Below are 20,889 nucleotides of genomic sequence, written 5' to 3'. Positions count from 1 at the left end.
AAATTCCCTGACAGTACCAGTCACACTTTGGGGTCAGTAACACTGCATCCTAATTAAGGCACATGTTATTCAAAACAATCGTTTTCAGTATCTGGATCCAACACTAAATCCTGGAACAGCAATATTTAACAAATTGGTTACATCCATTCAGTAGATTATCTGAAAGACAGCATGCATAAGAAACAACTGGATCTATGTCAGCTACTGGTGTATCACAGAGCAACGCGACCCATGGAAGCGAGAAGCTGTTCCTGTTTCCTGCCCAGTAAAGTTTACCAGAAGGTGACAACTGGCAGTATGGGTAACCTATAACATGAATGGCCAGTACTGTGTAGTAACTAATTACAAGACATTTGTATATAAAGGCCTCATTTGTAATGTCACCACTCCACACTTCTCTTTTACTTCTCCTACACAAAGCACTGTTGGACACACTGCAATAGTGCCCATCCCAGTATTTTAGACCACTCAGCCTACCACCAATAATAATTCAGGCGGTAACTGTAATTGCCCTACTAGGAAAGTGTTGCTATCTGCAGTGCCACAAGGACCAGACTACACCATGGAGACTGGGAAAGGATTGTTATGCTTGGATATAAGGTGCTGTCGTATGTACACATACGTACTAGTGTAGCCCATAGGATTATTTTGCTAGCTGTTATATCCTACTAATCCAGCCAGCAGAATCAATTAATATGTTTCTTTTCCTGAAATTACTCTATTTTATCAGTATTAATTCCTTGGAATTTAAGATGTGTTGAGGCATGTGTTTCCTAATAATAAGTTTTGCTGAAATGCTGAAATGCAAGAAGCCTACCGGTCTGTATGATCTGGTAAGATCTGCTTTATAGCAAAAAGTATAATCAGTTAAGAATATGTCAGCATAAAAGCTGGCAACCTTTGGCACAGATAAGAATGGTTCCTGAACTTTGGGGAACCAAAGGGAGGAACTATCCACATCACATCACAGGTTTATCTGGCATCTACAGCCGGTTGGTAACCGCAGGGTACACCACAACTTGGAGGTCACCAAGAAAGCCTAGGTTGACAGTTTTGGAGTGAGATAATCCTTATTAATATATTTAGAAAGTAAGTGTCATAATCCACTAACCTATAGGAGAAGGGTACCCATACATTTCTTAGGGTACGGAAATAAAATTTGGGTATAGTAGCTTGGGCCTGAATTACATAGGTCAGGATCCTATAAAATACCTGGTAAGAGGACAGATGGAAAGCTCTTCTAACTCCTGAAGCTTCGGTGTCTTGGAGTGCTTTTTCCAGTTCTCCTATACTCTATAGACTATCTGTCTATCTGTCTAGTCTATCCAGTTCTCCTATACTCTATAGACTATCTGTCTATCTGTCTAGTCTATCTTCTATCACACTATCAGCTCCGCTTGTGCAGTATAACTACTCAACATTCCTAACCATTGGGGAAGCCAGCACCATCGCGTAATCAGGCAGCCAGGAGTGAGGCTGGTTCTTCACCTCCTATTACCGTGTCCTCAAGGAAGGGCGTGAGTATGTTAGGTTAAGGTACTTATAATAGAAATGTTACCACCAGGAGTTTTGGAATTCTTTTACTGTTTCACAGTTATAAGTTTCATTGCATTTCTTATTTTTATGTTAATGTCAATAAAGATTGTATCAATTTGTTATTGTCCTCAGTGTACGTGTTCTTGTCAAGCATGCTGAGAGTCCTCTCCCGATATAGAACTCTCTGAATTGGATAAGAACATATTAATCTTCTGGTCGGATGCGATCAGTGGTGAGCCATAACAACTAACCCATCAAATTCAGGTCAGCACTAGGCATATATACCCATATGTAACATACAAATATATACACATATCCCATACTATCCATACATTTTAATTATCTAAAAGTGCCCCCAAGGGTCAATCATAAAACTACATTCCTCTGTCATGGCCCCAGCCCTAACATTCCCACGTCCCCTATAAGTAACTAAAAACAATTGGAAAATAAAATCTGTCTTTTCGTCGTATGAGGGAATGTGCAAACTCTGGGACCGATGGGGCATAAGTGTGAGGATGGGAAAGTAAGGTGACCACATAACAGTGTTTAGCCCACTGGGTCATCTTCAGTCCATGCATTATGCTTTTCCGAGATGATGGGTAAACATCCTTCCCATAAAAAAGACAAAAAGTGGGGGAAAGTAGTAGGAAGGGAGCCTGAGACATAAACCCTTGTATCAGAGGCCTGAGGCTTGGGCTCATGTAGAAGACAAAGCTTTATGATATAAGGCAAAGAGAAGCTGTGACCAAGAGGCAGAACCTGCTCAGAGAGTCTGGCCCTTCCTAAAAGATAAGAAGAGGATGATAATACATAATAGAGATGTTTTGATCTAACCAAGATGTACAAGGAGATGGGTGATAACTACTCACAAGAGGGGCAATAACTAACTATATCAGAGGGGCAGTATGAAACTTGTTTGTATTGGGATATAAAGATTTATCTCACAGGGAGTGTCTTTGTCTAGCCTAGGGAGGAATGGAGAGTCTCGTCGTTCACTGACCTGGTCCATTGTTACAGGCATACATGTATTAGTGGTCCGGTAAAGTCTTCGGGATACTAGTGCTGTGCTTCATTGACAATAAACCTGGCTGGGAGCCTTCATCCCTTAACAGATCTTGTGCTTACTGTGAGTTTCGCTTGAGGTCTGCTGTGCCAACTGTCTGCGAAGAGAGAACACACACACGCAGCCAAACGTCTAACCAAAACGACCAGCGTACTGCTGGAATTGGGCCAGCCTAGGATGGGGAAGGAGGGTACAGACAGGGGAATATGAGAATATGATGGGAGATTGAACCAGCTGAGGAGCTAAGACCAGTGGTTCTTTCCACTGGTGAGATACCTGAAGTTACGTAAATAACATTCAATAACAACAACTGGAAACCAAACTGAGTGAAGGTTGTGACACCCAGGCTGCAGTTCTGTGGCTCGCCAGGGGAAGGAGACCCAGAGCCCAGCCACAGGTACTTGGGGCCATGAAAGGTCCCAGCGCTGGCCTTGGACTAACAATCACAACAACAACAACATTTCAGTACAGCTGCCCACCTGTCCGTGTACACCTCCCTGCCTGCCCCACAACCCCCCATGCTGCCCACATATCTATGTACACCCTCCTGCCTGCCCCCATCCTCCAGTACTGCTGCTACTTTGCCCCAAAACTGCCAGTACTCCCCATATGTCCGTGTATATCCCCCTGCCAACCCACATGCTCCAGTACTTGCCTGCCCCATCTGTTTACACCCCCTGCCTAATCCCCATCCCCAAGTGATGCCCACCTGTCTGTGTACACCCCCTGCCGGCCCCACAACCCGCAGTGCTGCCCACCTGTGTACACCCCCATCCTGCTTCTGAAAACTACAGCATTGCCCACCTTTCCGTGTACACACCATTCCCTACCCCCTAAACCCCCAGCACTGCCTGCCTGCCTATGTGGGTCCCCCCACCCCTACAACTTCCAGCCCTGCCGCACAGTGGTACCCCTCACCAAGGCCCAAAGACAGATACCCAACCCACAGCAACAGCTCACAGAAATATCTCCTCAGGCGAGCTTAAACTCAGTGTCTGCCTGCACCGGGGAAAAGGGGGAGATCAGCCTGAACTGCCTTTGCGGGGGCGAAGGGAAACACACCAGCAGCTCAGCCTGTGCAGGGAAGGAAAGAGGGACAGACTCGGTGGGAGAGAAAGAGGACGTGGAGACTAAAAGGAGCCAATGTGAATAACTCTTCCTCAAAATGACACAAAGCTTTAACGTATTGCAGCCCATTAGAAACCCGGACACCCCTTCCTGAGGTTGCTTTTCCATGTTGGCAATTACTGACTGTGCCATGAGGCTGCACAGAGATTGCTCACAGGAGTAGGCATGGTCTGGATGGGGGAAGGAGTCAGATAATCTGCTACAGCGTGGTCCACATGCCGTTACAGTCTGACACCCCACGCCACCCAAACAGGCCTCGTTACACCTCTTTGGTCTTTGCATTTGGCAGGATGTCCACCCCATATTTTGCTCAGTTTCAGGGCTCTGCACCACTGTGATCTGGATATCACATGCTCCTTCCCCTTCACATACACACACTGTGTTCCTGGATCTCTCCTGCTCAGATTTCAGCAACTCTCCTGTCAGTTCTTCCTTAGTCCAAACGAGCTCACCCATCCTTAGAGGCCACGGGACGACTCCAGCTGAAGTCACTGGAGGTTAATGGCTCGTGTATATCATGAATTTATTTTGGTTCCTATATGTGGATTTAGGGTGAATTCCTGGCCATGTTGGGAATTTTGCCATTGATCTTCATGGGACCAGATTTACCCTTAATGTTTAACTTTTGGCTCTGAGCTTTAAAAATCATGGCTTCATGTCCTGCTACACAGAATGCTACTGTTAGGGTGCTGAAAGCATCTGAAGTAAACCCTCACTTTTTGTGGCTTTCTGAGACTGGGAATGAAAGATGGGGATTCCAAAACACAGGGGCCCTGACCCTTGGGGAAGACCACTAGTTACCCCTCTCCATTCTGAAAATTTACCATTTATTCCTACCCTTTGTTCCCTGTCTTTTAACCTTTAACCTTTAAGCCAGTGAGTTTGAGATTTCAGCAACTCTCCTGTCAGTTCTTCTTTGTTCCAAACGAGCTCACCCATCCTTAGAGGCCACAGGATGACTCTAGATGAAGTCACTGGAGGTTCATGGCTGGTGTAAATCATGCCATTTATTTAAGTCCCTACATGTAGATTTAGGGTGAACTCCTAGCCGTCTTTGGCAATGGAACCAGATTCACCCTTAGTGTTTAACTTTCGGTTCTGAGCTGTGAAAATCACGGCTTCTTGTCCTGCTACAGAGAGTGCTATTCTGGTAGGGTGCTGAAAGAGTCTGAAGGAAACCCACAGTTTATGTGATGCACTGAGACTGGGCATGAAGGACAGGGATTTCAAATACAGGGGCACTGATTTTGCTTTCAGGGAAGACAGTGTCAAGCAGCAGTGACCCACTGAAGGCAGAATGTGCGAGTGGAATCTGGCCAGTGTGTGACCCATTCTTGTTGTGAACCCTCTGGTAATACAGACACCCACTGCAGAGGCTTTGGCTACACTTCCTAACAGGGCAGTGAAGTTGCTGAATTGGAAACGTGGAGAAAACCAAACGAAAACCACACAGCCCAGAAAATGAAAGCTCCTGAGACAGATCAAAGGACAAAGTAAGAGGCAAGAAACTGCTCTTAAAAACAGATATTTATCTAAACTATTCCCAGTACATTTGTAGTTCCAATTTTACCAGGTAAATCCCTTGGTGTTTCTGACAATACTAAACAGTTCAAGTCACCGTGCTGGTGAATTCTTGCCCAGATAATTCTTGACTTGAACCTGGAACCCTTCCTGAGCCCTCAGCACTAACCTTAATACAGAAACAGGCAACTCACCAAAATCCTGCTCAGCAGAGAGAGGAAATCTCCCTACTGCGACAGGAAAGCAGAGCCCTGAGAATCAGTGTATGAATCTCAAAGGTCTGACATTTGGCGTGCTGGAGAGAGTATGCTGCAAGAATCACCAATAAACATGGGGAAATAGTTTTACTTTTTTTCCCCATGATTATTCCCCCCACCCCCGCTGTTCCTCAGAGGTTCTTGTTAACTGCTGGAAATGGCCCACCTTGATTATCACTACAAAAAGTCGTCGTCCCCCCCGCTCTCCTGCTGGTAATAGCTCACCTTACCTGATCACTCTCCTTACAGTCTGTATGGTAACACCCATTCTTTCATGTTCTCTGTGTATATAAATCTCCCCACTGTATTTTCCACTGCATGCATCCGATGAAGTGAGCTGTAGCTCACGAAAGCTTATGCTCAAATAAATGTGTTAGCTCTAAGGTGCCACAAGTCCTCCTGTTCTTTTTATAGTCCAATACATTCTTCAATTAAGAAATTGCCTCAAGACTTTGTGGGCATTTGCTAGAAGAATTTCCTAAACACACAGTCGGTACAAGGACAAGCTGATGAGAAAGGCGTCCTTCTGCAGGTGTTCAAACTGGGTGATTGACTGTTAGTGGTACTGCCAAGCTTGCTGTTCAAATTACTGGTTTAATAGCAGGGGAAACTGAGGTATTGAGGTATGCGGGCCCTGTCGACTATGGCCAGCATCCAGAGAAGAAAAAAAGAGACTCAGATAAGAACATAAAACTTTCCACACTGGATCAGACAAATGTTCCATTTAGTTCAGCATCCTGTCTTCTGACAGTGGCCAGTTGCTTCAGAGGGAAAGAATGGAACAGGGCAATTATGAAGGGATGCATCTCCTGTTAACCAGTCCCAGCCTCTGGCAGTCAGAGGCTAGGGAAACCCAGAGCATGAGGTTGTGTCCCTGAACAAACTGGCTAATAGCCATTGATGGACCTATCATCCGTGAACTGATCTAATTCTTTTTTGAACCTTGCTACGGTCTTGGTCTTCACATCGTCCCCTGGCAATGAGTTCCACAGGTTGACTGTGCATCGTGTGAAGAAATACTTCCTCTTGTTTTAAACCTGCTGCCTATTAATTTTCTTTGATGCCCCCCTCGTTCTTGTGTTATGTGAAGGAGTAAACAACACTGCTGTATTCATTTTCTCCACATCAGTCACTGTTTTGTAGATCGATATCCTATCTCCTCTTAGTCATTAGAACGTTGTTCGGCCATACTGGATCAGACCAAAGATCCATCTAACCCAGTATCCTGCCTTCTGTCAGTGGCTAATGACAGGTGCTTCAGAGGGATGGAACAGAACAGGTAATCATCTAGTGATCCATCCCTTGTCACCCATTCCCACCTTTTTTGTCAAACAGAGGCTAGGGACTCCATCCCTGCCCATCCTGACTAATAGCCATTGATGGACCTGTCCTCCAGGAACTCTTTGGACCTATCCTGTGGAACTGTTTGCCAGAGGATGTTATGATGGCCAAGACTATAATTGGGGTCTACTGCCTTTGTGCCTCTAACAACCTGAGTCCCACTGAATGCAGACGAACCACTGGGCACCTAACTCACAGCTGTTCCTCTGAACATCTGCCTCCACCCTCCCTCTCCTAATTACAGCCGGTGCAGTGACTCTAGCAGTCCACCGGCTTCAGGGCACATGCTGATCACTGAAGTGTCTCAGGAAGCTGTTCCTGACCATGGCATGATATTGTGCTATGGTGGGTTTATGACTAAGCAGGGGCAATCTGTGCTGCCCTCAATCAGAAAGAGGCTATCAGATGGGAGGAATTATTATTCTGTGTTTGAAACAAGGATTTCCCAGAGACTTTCCATTGCTTGTCGCTTTCCCAGGGATTCAGCGCAGGGCTCGTCAGCCAGGAGGATGAGGAGGAGATGCTCAGATTCTAGGATGACGGGCAGCAGCACGGAAATGCTGATAGATAAATTAGTTTTTTCTAAGCTTTGGGTCTTCCTTTTCTCTCCGGGGATTCAGTACTGCTGGACAACTCTATCAAGTCTGCAAGACTGTGTGCCCTGACAACCCGAGGCTCTGTTATTGACAAATCATTTCCCAGTGGAGGCTCTCAGGCTGTAGTTCTCTCGGGTCTATTTTCTGCTATTCCCACTGCTCACAGAGTCTTTGGATTCCTGGCCAACCTGAGAGTCTGCAGGGATTGTACAGGGGATTCATAAAGGTAGCTGAGTGTCAGACATGTGAGATTCATATACTGATTCTCAGGGCTCTGCCTTCCTGTCGCAGTAAGATTTCATCTCTCTGTTCAGCGGGATTTCGGTGAGTTGCCTGTTTCTGCATTAAAGTTAGCACAAAGGGCTCAGGAAGGGTTCAGTTCCGAAAACATCTGGGCAGGAGTTCACCAGCGTGGCAGCTTTTACTATTTAGTACTTTCAGAAACACCAGGGTATGTACCTGGTAACAATGGATCTACAAAATTATTGATTTTAAGATCAGTTCCTTTTCTCTTACTGTGTCCTTCTATCTGTCTCAGTAGCTCTCTTTTTTGGTTTCAGAGTAGCAGTCGTGTTAGTCTGTATCCTCAAAAAGAACAGGAGGACTTGTGGCACCTTAAAGACTAACAAATTTATTTGAGCATAAGCTTTCGTGGGCTTTTGGGGGGGGCTGTCTCTTTTTCATCTGGTTCTCTCCAGTTTTTCAATTCAATTCAGAAACGTCGCTGCCCTGTTAGGAAGTGCAGACAAAGCCTCTTCAGTGGGTATCTGTGTCTAAACCAGAGGGTTTAGAGCAAGAATGGGTCACACACTGGCCAGATTCTGCTCTAACATTCTGCCCTCACTGGGTAATTCCAGATTGACGCTGGCCTCCCTGACATAACAATGAGAGTCGCCACGTAAACTGGGGTTTCCTTCAGACTCTTTCACCATTCTAACAGAATAGCACTTTCTGTAGCAGGAATGGAAGCCATGATTTTTGTAGCTTGGAGCAGGACTCACTAAGTTCAATGGCAAAACTCCCAACACGGCCAGGAGTTCACCCTAAATCCTCGTGTAGGGACTTAAATAAATGGCCTGATTTACACCAGCCATGAGCCTTCAGAGACTTCAACTGGAGTCGTCCCATGGCCTCTAAGGACAGGTAAGCTCCTTTGGACCACAGAAGAACTGACAGGAGAGTTGCTGGAATCTCACACTCCGAGGCTTAGAGGTTCAGAACAATCAGGATAACAATTTTTTTCAGAGATGGAGGGCGTCTGCTCTCTGTGCCCTGCACCTCTGCGTCTGGAGAGGACGAGAAGCCCCAAAGACAGTAAAAAGAAAAGCACGCATCTGGCTCAGAGGAAACCAGACAGTGTTGGAAATTTCCCCGGGGGAGGCCCAGGAACACACAGTGGGGGTGGGGGGTGCGGCTTCAGTATCCGGATCACAGTGGCACAGAGTCCTGAAACTGGGCAAAATAGAGAATGCACATTCTGTCTAATGTACAGACCAAAGAGATGTAAAGAGGCCTCCTGGGCAGAGGGGTGTCTCAGACAGTAACGGCATGTGGACCACACTGTCGCAGACTGTCTCTGACACCACCCCCTCTCAACCACCCCTCCTCCCATGAGCAGCCCCACTACAGCCTTGTGGTAACATCAGCAATTGCCAAGACGGAAAAGCAGCCTCAGGAAGGGGTGTCTGGGTTTCTAACAGGCTGCAATACGTAAAGCTTTGTGTCATTTTGAGGAAGAGTTACTGGCTCCTTTTAGTCTCCACATCCTCTCTGCCTCCCACCGGATCTGTCCCTCTCTCCTTCCCCGCACTGACTGAGCAGCTGCTGGGGTTCCCTTCATCCCCAGGGAGGCTGTTCAGGCTGATCCCTCCCTTTCCCCCGGTGCAGGCAGACACTGAGTTTCACCTCATCTGAGGAGGTATTTCTGTGGCTGTCGCTGTGGGGTCTGATACCTGGTTTTGGTCCTGGGTGAGGGGTATCACTGTGTGGCGAGGCTGGAAATTTGGGGGGTGAAGAACTTACATGGGCAAGTGGCCAGCGCTGGGGTTAATGGGGGCATGGAGTAGGGTATACACAGACAAACTGGCAGCGCTGGGGGTTCTGTGGGTGGGGAATGGCATGCACACAGACAGGTGTGCAGTGCCAGAGGTTGTGGGTCAGGCAGAGGGCTGTACTCAGACATTTTAAAAACAAGTTCACCTTAGAATGAAAGAAATATGGACACCAAGATCATTACACCTCTCTCAGGATCAATATGAAAGAACTGACAGAATTATACCAGTATTTTATAGTAATAAATGCAAAAACAATCTAAACAATGTGTGTTACTTTTAGGATAGGAAGAAAATCAGTCTATGCTTTATCAGTTCTATATTCTGCATTATCAGTTTTATATTCTGCCCCTTCTTTGTGAGGGCTGGACAGGAAGTGAAAGTAATATACTATAATGTATGGAAGACAAGTTTCAAACAGCATATAAAGTTATAATGACAATTGAATCAAAGCTGGAAAGGGGAAAAACAAGAGAGCTGGTTTGCAGAATGAGGATGGAGGAAGTGTAGTTAATGTGTGTGAGGAAAGGGGAGGAAGATGAAACTTACAAGAAAGAAGTACGTTCACAATTCACTTATCTGATCCCGTCTCTTGTAGTGTCTCCCTCCACGCACCAAGCTTTGCAAGACTTGACTGCCCACTCATGTGAGACTTCTGCAAATGTCATCTTGCTTTCTTCCACATAGACTCTTATGGATATATGGTCCTCTTTGAACTAAGCTGTAAGACTGCTACCCTCTTCTCCAAATCTCTTCCCAAGACCTGTTTCAGTCTCAACTCCTAACACCAGCATTTAAATAATTAAGCTGAAGGTCATTTGGAAAAAGTCAATATGTATTAATGCAAATAAAGTAAAAACAAACAAAACAACTCTCCTTCCCCCCCCCACCCTTTTTTTGTAAATTCTTTATCTTAGGCCGTAAGCTCTCTAGACCAGGCACCCTATCTACTTTTAGTTCTGTAGCACACAATGTAACAGGACTGCAGTACTGATCAGAATATCTGGCCACTACTGTAATACAAATACTATGTTGTATTCCCCCTTTTCTCTTATCAAACAATGTGTTTTTTTCAGGATAGGAACTGTTTCCTCTGATTAGGAACCAGCTACTATTCTTTGGGTGCGACCATAATCTTAAATAATAATAAGGAATGGAAATCAATCTCCTTAAAAGCTGAGTTAGAGAAGCATTTTGAGTGTTTTAGGAGAACTAAAATGTTGGTGTTGTAATAAAAATAATCTTGAACAATAACCCCCCATCAAGAGCCATTTCTCCACATGGGCTTCCAGGGTATTTGTGACTTCATATTTAAGGTTATAAATTAGGACTCTCATAGCTTTCCAAAAACCCTGGCTTATTTTTCTCGGAGGAAAAAAAAAAAACCCGCAACTTCTTCTTGAACTGTCACAGGCTGAGTATAGGAATGTTGGAAATTTTTCTTTTTAAATTTGAGATAAATTGAACTGAGATTCTAAATATTCTTTTCATTTTGAAAATAGTTTCCTTTTATTATCCAATCATAATTTAAGTGACATAATATGAAAACTTCTGTATTGCTGAAATCTTAAATGAAAACTGCTTTCTGTAGCTTTATGTTATTGTAATAATAGGTAGCAGGTTTAAAAGGAAGTATTTCTTCACGCAAAACACAATCAACCTGTGAAACTCATTGCCAGAGGATGTTGTGAAGGCCAAGACTATAACAGGGTTCAGAAAGGAACTAGATAAATTCAAGGAGGATTGGTCCATTAATGGCTACTAGCCAGGATGGTCAGGGATGGTGTCTCTAGCCTCTGTTTGCCAGAAGCTGGGAATGGGCGACAGGGGATGGATCACTTAGTAATTAGCTGTTAGTTCATATTTGATCACATATTGTTTGTTTCAGTCCAGGTTACCAACCATTCCTGATGGCTCTGAATCCATGCCCTGTCCTCTCCATTATTAACAATCCCCAAATGTATGTGTCATCTGTAAAGTACATTAATATTTAGGCATGAGATGGGTTAGCAGCTCAGTTGGTGATATGTGTCTCTGCTAACACTTATCAGTTAACACCTTTAACATATGACACACACAAAGTTGGGAGCCTGCAAGAAAGTGTCTCACCAAAAGAAACAGGGGAAGTAACAGCGGTGCAGGCCTGTAGCCCTAAATACCAAGAGCCTTGTGCCCTTCATGTCCATTCTATTGAGCACAGGCATAACACAGCATGATAATGCCAGTTTCCATGGGGGAAACTTGGCTCTGTTCCAGCATAGGCATTAGGGTGACACCCTCTTGATGGTCAATTCACGCATATCCCTTCCACCTACTGAGGGGTTTCTTACACCTTCTTCTGCAGCACCTCATGCTGTCACTGTCAGAGAAGGAAACGGGACTATATGGACCATAGGTCTGATCCCTGACAAACTTCCTAACAGCTAGACGTTGGCTTGTGTCCTGAAACACGTGGGCTTAGAGACTTTCCAAAATATGTATTTTGCTGTGACTATTGTAACTGTATAGTCTCACTATCCATGTAAATGTCCAAACCATTCCTGATTCTCAGTTATCTCATGGACTCCACTACCTCTTGTGGCAATGAGTTCCTCAGGCTAATTAGGCACTGAGTGAAGAAAGCATCTTTTTTTTTCTGTTTTGAATTTGCCAAGTTTTGGTTTAACTGAATGTCCTCTTGATCTTGTGTTAGAGGACCAGGAGAACACATTCTGGATCTACGCTGTACCAGTCTGTATATTATTTTACAGTATTTCATATCCCCTCTTATTAATTGCCTTACTAAGGTAACAATACCAGTCTTTAAACCTTTCTCTGTATGAGAGTTAGAATCATACAATCAGATCAGTACCAACTACACTCCGTTTGATACTGGCTGTTTTCCTGGGCCCTTGATCATTCTCATTGCCCTTCCCTGAACCTGTCTTGTTCTGCAATACCCTGAGTGAGAAGAGTGCCCAGTATTACACAGAGGAGTCCAGAAGAGGGTGAAACATTGAGTGACTGATCTCATGGCATTGCATTTTCTGTATTTTTTTAATGATTTTCCATCCCACTCCTCCTGCATCCCAGTGTTTTGCTTAGCATCTGCCCATGCTTGCACTGTGAGCAGGGTTTCACAGAGCTGTGTACGATGATACCCATGTCCCTGTCCTGAGTTCATACAAGTAAAATTAGAACCTAGCAAGGTGCTTGAGAAATTCAAGTTTTTCACTCCAATGGCATAAATGTTCCCATTTTTGGCATCAAAATATATCTGCTATCATACTACCCATTCACCTGGCTTGGTTATCTCCCTCTAAGGACTTCTCTGGACTTGACAATGACCGAAATAATCTGGTGACATCTGTAAATGTTGTCACATCACTGCTCATCCTCCTTTCTTGTATTTACTGTACTGTTATCAAGTGTGTAACCCCCCGTGCATCTCTGTTTCTCTCCCTTCACAGGCATCTTCAGCAATTCTGATTGATGCTTCAACTACCTCATGGCATCTTTCAACCTCACCCCTTCTGACCCATCAGCATTCATCCTAACGGGCATCCCTGGCTTGCAAGATGCCCACATCTGGATTTCCATCCTTTTCTCTATGTTCTACATTATCATCCTCTTGGGAAATTTCATGGTTCTATTTATTGTAAGCAAAGAGCAGACCCTGCACAAGCCGATGTACCTGCTGCTCTGCATGCTGGCACTCACAGACATCAACATGTCTAGCTCTGTCATACCAAAGGCACTGTGTATATTTTGGTTCAATTTGAAAAGCATTACTGTGGGTGGCTGTCTCACCCAGATGTTCTTCCTTCATGTGGCTTCTGTTATGCACTCAGCCGTCCTCGTGATAATGGCCTTCGATCGCTATGTCGCCATATGTAACCCCCTGAGATACTCCACCATCCTCACGAACACACGAGTAGCTAAGCTAGGGCTTCTGGGTTTGATAAGAGCTGTTCTCTTCATTCTGCCCCTGCCCCTGCTCCTGAGCAGGCAGCCATTCTGTGCCAAACGCATTGTCCCACATACTTACTGTGACCACATGGCTCTGGTGAAGTTGTCGTGTGGAGACATTACAGTCAACTGGATGTACGGTTTGGTGATAGCATTTGTAGTCAGTGGGTACTTATGCTCATTGCCTTGTCCTATGGTCTAATCATCAGGGCTCTCCTCAGAATATCCTCCAAGAGAGCCTACCAGAAAGCCCTCAGCACCTGCACAGCCCACATCTGTGTGATACTGACATCTTATACTCCCTCGCTCTTCTCCTCTCTGACACACTGGTTCAGTGAGGACATCGCTCCGCATGTTCACATGATTTTGGCCAACCTCTACTTCCTCGTCCCCCCCATGCTCAACCCTATCTTTTATGGGATCAAAACCAAAGAGCTTCGTGACAAAGTGGGCAAATACATCTGCAGAAAGTGATCACTTTGGGCTACTGACTGTAAGCCTGTGTGACAAAAGGGAGAAGGATATCTCCTTGTTAATCAAGGGTGCTCTGTCCCCATTTGGATCAGCATAGCATTGTGAAATTTCACAGTCGGAGAAGTTCCTCACATCTAATGTCTTATCACATCATCACCAAGCACTGCTTTCTCTGCTGCTGAGTTCCCTGTCCCTGAACGTCACCTGATACCTTTTAGTGTCACTCACCAGTTCCCACTCCTATCCCCTTCTCACTCGGCCTGTCCATGCCTTCCAGACCACCAGAAGATACTGCAGCTTTCCGATGCTAGGTGACTTTCCATTAGTTCCTGTGTGAACAGGATTCTTTCAGATAGCTAAAGACAAGGAAAATAACTACAGTGCTGAACTTCTTTATCATATGCACAGTGATCCAGTAAGCAAAATTTACCTGATTTTAGTACATCCAATCCTTTAGGAAGCCTGGAGCATAAACCAAAGTTTTCCACTGGAAAGTGATAATACAGGAAACCTGCTGCAGGAATTGAGGACTTGGTGAGAGTTGTGAAACTGTGTGTTTTTGAGAACCGGACTTTGCTGGATTAAGCTATGATGTCACCTTGGTGTCAAATTACTTGTTGCTTTGTGAAGTCGATTTTGGTATTGCTTTTAAGCTGGACCTTATAAGATATACACCAGCCTTTCCCATGCTGGAAGATGTCAAAAGTCAGTATTGAGATTGTGATGGGTTGGATCACAGAACCCCCCTGGGGGCTGCCAACTGATGTGCCAAGACTACTACTTCTCCTGCTTTCCTGCCCAGTCAGCTTAGGACTTCAGTGTCCTGCTTGATTTGAGCCAGACCCACTAGCCTGCTGCAAACCCAGATCCAGGTCTGAACCACATCCCCTAACAGCTGTAGGCTTAATTGAAAGCAACTTAGAAAGTGTTCCTGTCCTTGACACTCAGATGCCCAACTCCCAACGGGGTTCAAACCCTAAATAAATCTGTTTTACCCTGTATAAAGCTTATACAGGGTAAACTCATGAATTGTTTGCCCTCTACAACACTGATAGAGAGATATGCACAGCTGTCCCCACCCACAGGTATTAATACATACTCTGGATTAATTAATAAGTAAAAAGTAATTTTATTAACTACAAAAAGTAGGATTTAAGTGGATCCAAGTAATAACAGACAGAACAAAGTGATTTACCAAGCAAAATAAAACAAAACATTCAAGTCTATGTCTAGTATGGTAATAAAACTGGATACAGATAAAAACCTTTCCAGTTCCAGTAAGCTTTCTTTTACAGACTAGTCTCCTTCTAGTCCGGGTCCAGCCATCACTCACCCTTCCCCCCCATAGTTACTGTCCTTTCAAGTATCTTTGGGGGTGGAGAGGCTCTCTCTTTAGCCAGCTGAAGACAAAATGGAGCGGTCTCCCAGGGATTTAAATAGACTTTCTTTTGTGGGTGGAGACTCCCTCCTCTCTCCTATCCAAAGTCCAGCTACAAAATGGAGCTTTGGAGTCCCCGGACAAGTCACACTTCCACACATGACTGAGTTCCTTACCAGCCAAGCCACATTCCTGGGAAAGCCCAGATGTGGATTGGCGTCTCCAAGTTCAATGTTGGCTTAAGGGCTTCTTGGCTGGGCACTTACTGAGAATAGTCTTTTCTCAGGAAGCTGACCAACTGCTTCACTAAAACCTTCTCAGAATCAAACAAGTATGCAGCCAATATTCATAACTTTGACTACAAAAATGATACATGCATACAGATAGGATTAATAGATTCAGTAGATCATAACCTTTACAGAGATATGTTACTTGACATATGTAGCATAAAACACATTCTAGTTATGTCATATATACATTCATAAGTATATTTCCTTAGAGTCTTATGGGGGGCACCATCACAGAGATTTCATGTTGGAATTTGTGAAAAACAGATTGTCACCAAACGTCCAGGTGAATGAATCACTTGCAGTACTAAATCCTTCTACTGTGCATTACCCTGCATGACCTCTATTGGCTGATATCTCATTTTTTCCATTGTTTTCTGGAGACTTTGGACAGTTGGAGCATCAGTGGAGAGTTTTGCCTATGGTGCACAGGCCTCATACTCATGACAACCAAGTTGAGAAGTTTGGGGTTGAAGGTCTCAAATACATGGATGCCGCTGGAGACAAAGACTATAGGGAACATGGCATATTTGCTCTGCTGTTGCTGTCACTACCTTTTAGCAATGTACAGTTGAAATACTGTTTTCCCAGATGAATTTAATTAAAAAAAAGTTCAACAAGATGCAGGATGAGCTTTTAGAGAACATTCTTGATGTTACAGCGTACAGACAATGAGACAAAACCTGTTGTGAACATTTTGCACCGGTGAAAGAAATGATTGCACTGGTCACTGCTGATATGTATGACCAGCAGCAGAAGCATTCTACTTCTGATGAAGACAGCAAGGATGAAACATTGCCTTTAGAGATTAATAACAATAAACTAATTCAACTCAAAATATAGACATTGACAACAGTCATTTAATGGAATTAGAAATAAATAATATTAAAATGTTCTTGTTGCTTTTACATTATCATAAATTCATAGAATATCAGGGTTGGAAGAGACCGCAGGAGGTCCTCCAGTCCCACCCCCTGCTCAAAGCAGGATCAACACCAACTAAATCAACCCAGCCAGGGCTCTGTCAAGCCAGGCCTTAAAAATCTCTAAAGATGGAGGTTCCACCACTTCTCTAGTTAACCCATTACAATGCTTCACCAATTTTTCGTAATATTCAACCTAGACCTCCCCCACTGCAACTTGAGACCATTACTCCTTGTTCTGTCATCTTCCACCACGGAGAACAGCCAAGCTCCATCCTCTTTGGAACCCCCCTTCAGGTAGTGGAAGGCTGCTATCAAATCCCACATCCCTCTTCTCTTCTGCAGACTAAATTACCCCAGTTCCCTCAGCCCCTCCTCATAAGTCAGGTGTGCGCCAGGTCCCTAATAATAGTTGTTGCCCTCCACTGGACTCTTTCCAATTTGTCCACATCCTTTCTGTAGTGGGGTACCCACAACTGGACACAATACTCCAGATGTAGCCTCAACAGCGCCAAATAGAGGGGCATAATTGCTTTCCTCAAGCTGTTGGCAATTCTTCTACTAATGCAGCCCAATATGCCGGTAGCCTTCTTGGCAACAAGGGCACACTGCTGACTCATATCAAGCATCTCATCCACTATAATCCCCAGGTCATTTTTTTGCATAACTGCCCCTTAGCCAGTTGATCCCCAGCCTGTAGCAGTGCCTGGGATTCTTCTGTCCTAAGTGCAGGACTCTGCACTTGTGCTTGTTGAACCTCAGATTTCTTTTGGTCCAAGCCTCTAATTTGTCTAGGTCACTCTGGACCCTATCCCTACCCTCCAGCATGTCTATCTCTGCCCCCCAGCTTAGTGTCATCCATGAAGTTGCTGAGGGTGCAATCCATCCGATCATCGAGATCCTTAATGAAGATTTTGAAAAAAACCAGCCCCAGCACCGACCCCTGGGGCACTCTGCTAGATATCAACTGCCAACTAGACATCAAGCCATTGAACACTACCAGTTGAGCCCAAAAATCTAGCCAGTTTTCTATCACTTTATAATCCATTCACCCAATCCATACTTTTTTATCTTTCTGGCAAGTGTACTGTGGGAGACCGTATCGAAAGCTTTGCTAAACTCAGGACATCCATTGCTTTCCCCATATTCACAGAGCCAATTCTCTCATCATAGAAGACAATCAGGTTGGTGAATATATGTTGAATGTTCCTTATCACCTTCCTCTGCTCCAAGTGATTTAAAATGGATTACGTGAGGACCTGCTCCAAGATTTTTCCAGGGACTGAGGTGAGGCTGATGGTGTGTAGTTCTCTGGATTCTCCTTCTTCCCTCTTTTAAAGTTGGGCACTACATTTGCCTTTATCCAGTCCTCTGGGACCTTTCCCAATTGCCACAAGTTTTCAAAGATAACGGCCAATGCCCCTGAAATCACATCAGCCAAGTCCCTCAGCACCCTTGGATGCATTAAATCCAAACCCATGGACTTGTGCATGTCCAGCTTTTCTAAATAGTCCTTAATCTGTTATTTCATCACTGAGGGCTGCTCACCACTTCCGCATACTGTGTTGCCTGTTAGAGAGCTTATTCCTTCACTCTGACACTTCCCTGGTCCTTCTCGCATGAACAGAGAGCAACAATACCTGAAGTCCGAAGGTGCAAACAATTCGATGTTTATTGGGGTGAACTTCCAGCAAGCTTAAATACAAGTTCCTTTTTCCTTATTTTCGAATCCCAACTTACTTCTTGTTTGCCCCTAATTTATATAGTAATATTCTTAGCTATACCTTAACCAATCATTCTACTGAAATTTAACTAACCAATCCTAACATATTGTAACATGATTAGCTAACCAATTATATCCCACCACCTTAATTAGATTACACCCAGCAAAATTAATTATACAGCAGACAGAAACAATCACAGAACCAGACAGAGATTATACAGACAAACAATAGCAAAGTGGGAACTATAATGACAAAACAATACAGAAGTGAGGATTTCACATCCCAGCTATTGATAAGTGAGTTCTTGCCAGACAGGATGCTATCAAACTAAGTTTCCTTTTACATTTTCTAGGCACTTCCCTTTCTCTGGAGGTGATAGGAATTATCAGGACAGGATTGTATTCAGGACAGGATTGTATTCCTAACAGCCCAATAGCACCTTCTTTCAATGTAACTAGTTTGGAATGTGAGGATGTGACTGTTCGCTTCCTGGTTTATGGCTGCCTCTGCTGCTTAGCCAAAGGCCTTAGCCTAAGAACAGGGCCTCAAACAGTCACAGTAAGAGAGGGCCCTTACACCAGCAGACAGTGATTTTGATTCTTTCTTTTATACCTCTAGAACTAGCCAAGTGATAAGAATACCCCTAAATTCTTAAAGTACAGGCTTTTGCAGACAGGCCTGAATATCTATATCCTAACATTGCCCAATACAGTAGTCTGGGTGATGACTTTGTCTGTGAAGACTGAGGCAAAAAAAGCATTGAGTACTTCAGCTTTTTCCACATCATATGTCACTAGGTTGCCTCCCCCATTCAATAGGGGTCCCACACTTTCCCTGACATTCTTGATGCTAACATATTTATAGAAACCCTTCTTGTTACCCTTCACATCCCTTGCTAGCTGCAACTCCATTTGTGTTTTGGCCTCCCTGATTACACCCTAGCATGCTAGAGCAATTTTAATCCCCTCCCTTGTCATCTTTCCAAGTTTCCACTTCTTGTAATCTTCCTTTTTGTGTTTAAGCTCAGCTAAGATTTCACTGTTAAGCCAAGCTAGTGGCCTGCCATATTTGCTATTCTTCCTGCACATCAGAAAGGTTTGTTCCTGCACCCTCAATAAGGCTTCTTTAAAATACAGCCAGCTCTCCTGGATTCCTTTTCCCCCTCGTATTAGCTTCCCAGGGGATCCTGCCCATCAGTTCCCTAAGGCAGTCAAAGTCTGCTTTTCTGAAGTCCAGGATCCATATTTTTCTACTCTCCTTTCTTCCTTTCATAAGAATCCTGAACTCGACCATCTCATGGTCACTGATGCCCAGGTTGCCACCCACTTCTACTTCCCCTACCAATTCTTCTCTGTTTGTGAGCAGCAGGTCAAGAGGAGCACAGCCCCTAATTGTTTCTTCCAACACTTGCTCCAGGAAGTTGTCCCCAACAGTCTCCAAAAACTTCCTGGGTTGATTTTGTGTTGCTGTATTCCTCTCCCAGCAGATATCAGGGTGATTGAAGTCCCCCATTAGAACCAGGGCCTGTGATCAGGAAACTTCAGTTAGTTGTCCGAAGAAAGCCTCGTCTACCTCCTTCTCCTGGTCCGGAGGTCTAACACTTGTGTTATAAGACAGGGGGAACAAATTATCCATGTACTTTTTACCAGTCAGTATTTTACAGACTTCTCTCATATCCCCTCTTATTCATCTCCTTTGTAAGGTAACAATCCCAGTCTTTGCAATCTCTCTCCATATGAGAGATTCCCCAGCCCTTGATCATTCTCATTGCCCTTGCCTGAACCCCTGTATCCTAAAGTCTCCTGTGTGAGAAGCATGCCCTGGAGTACACAGAGGAGTCCACGGGAGGGTGAAATATTAATCTCATGGCAGTGTATTTTCTGTACAATTCCCTATTTCATTCCTCCTGTACCCCAATGTTTTGCTTAGGTTCTGTGTCCATGCTCATTCTGCGATTAGGTTTCAGAGTATCAGCCATGTCAGTCTGTATTCGCAAAAAGGAAAGGAGTACTTGTGGCACCTTAGAGACTAATAAATTCTGTGATTAGGGTTTCACAGAGCTGTGTACCATGACCCCAGGACCCTGTCCGGCATTCATACAGTTAAATTAGAACTTTGTAAGGTGTGTGAGGAATTCAAGCTTTTGCTTCCAACGGGCGTACATATTGCAGTTATTCACATTAAAGTTCATCTGCCATCATGCTGCCCATTTACCTGGTTAGTTAGTTCCCTGAGAGGACTTCTCTGGACTTGACTATGACCGAAATAATCTTTTGTCATCTGCAAATATTGTCACCTCACTGCTCACCCCCCTTTCTAGATTGGTAATAACTATAAAATATTTACTGTAGTACTTGTTATAAAGCATGTAACCCCCCTCACTGTGCTTCTCTCCCTTCACAGGCACCGGGAGCATTTCCGAGCCTGATCAACACATCAATCATCTCATGGCAACTTTCAACCTCACCCCTTCTGGCCCTTCAACATTCATCCTATTGGGCATCCCTGGCCTGGAAGCTTCCCGAATCTGGATTTCCATCCCTTTCTTTATATTCTACATTATCAGCCTGTTGGGATATGTCACCATTCTGTTTGTTGTAGGCAAAGAGCAGACCCTGCAAAAGCTGATGTACCTGCTGCTCTGCATACTGGCACTCACAGA

At 44.4% G+C, this 20,889-nt stretch overlaps 1 pseudogene; it reads left to right on the top strand.

The window, feature by feature from the left end:
• The first annotated feature begins 12,980 nt into the window (after positions 1-12,980).
• On the top strand, positions 12,981-13,915 carry LOC141981024 (olfactory receptor 52N4-like; annotated as a pseudogene).
• The last annotated feature ends 6,974 nt before the right edge of the window (positions 13,916-20,889 follow it).

The sequence above is a fragment of the Natator depressus genome, chromosome 1 (assembly GCF_965152275.1).
Source record: "Natator depressus isolate rNatDep1 chromosome 1, rNatDep2.hap1, whole genome shotgun sequence".
NCBI classification, from domain to species: Eukaryota; Metazoa; Chordata; order Testudines; family Cheloniidae; genus Natator; species Natator depressus.
Note: the sequence above shows the minus strand (reverse complement) of the source record. Positions and strands in the feature narration are given on the sequence as shown.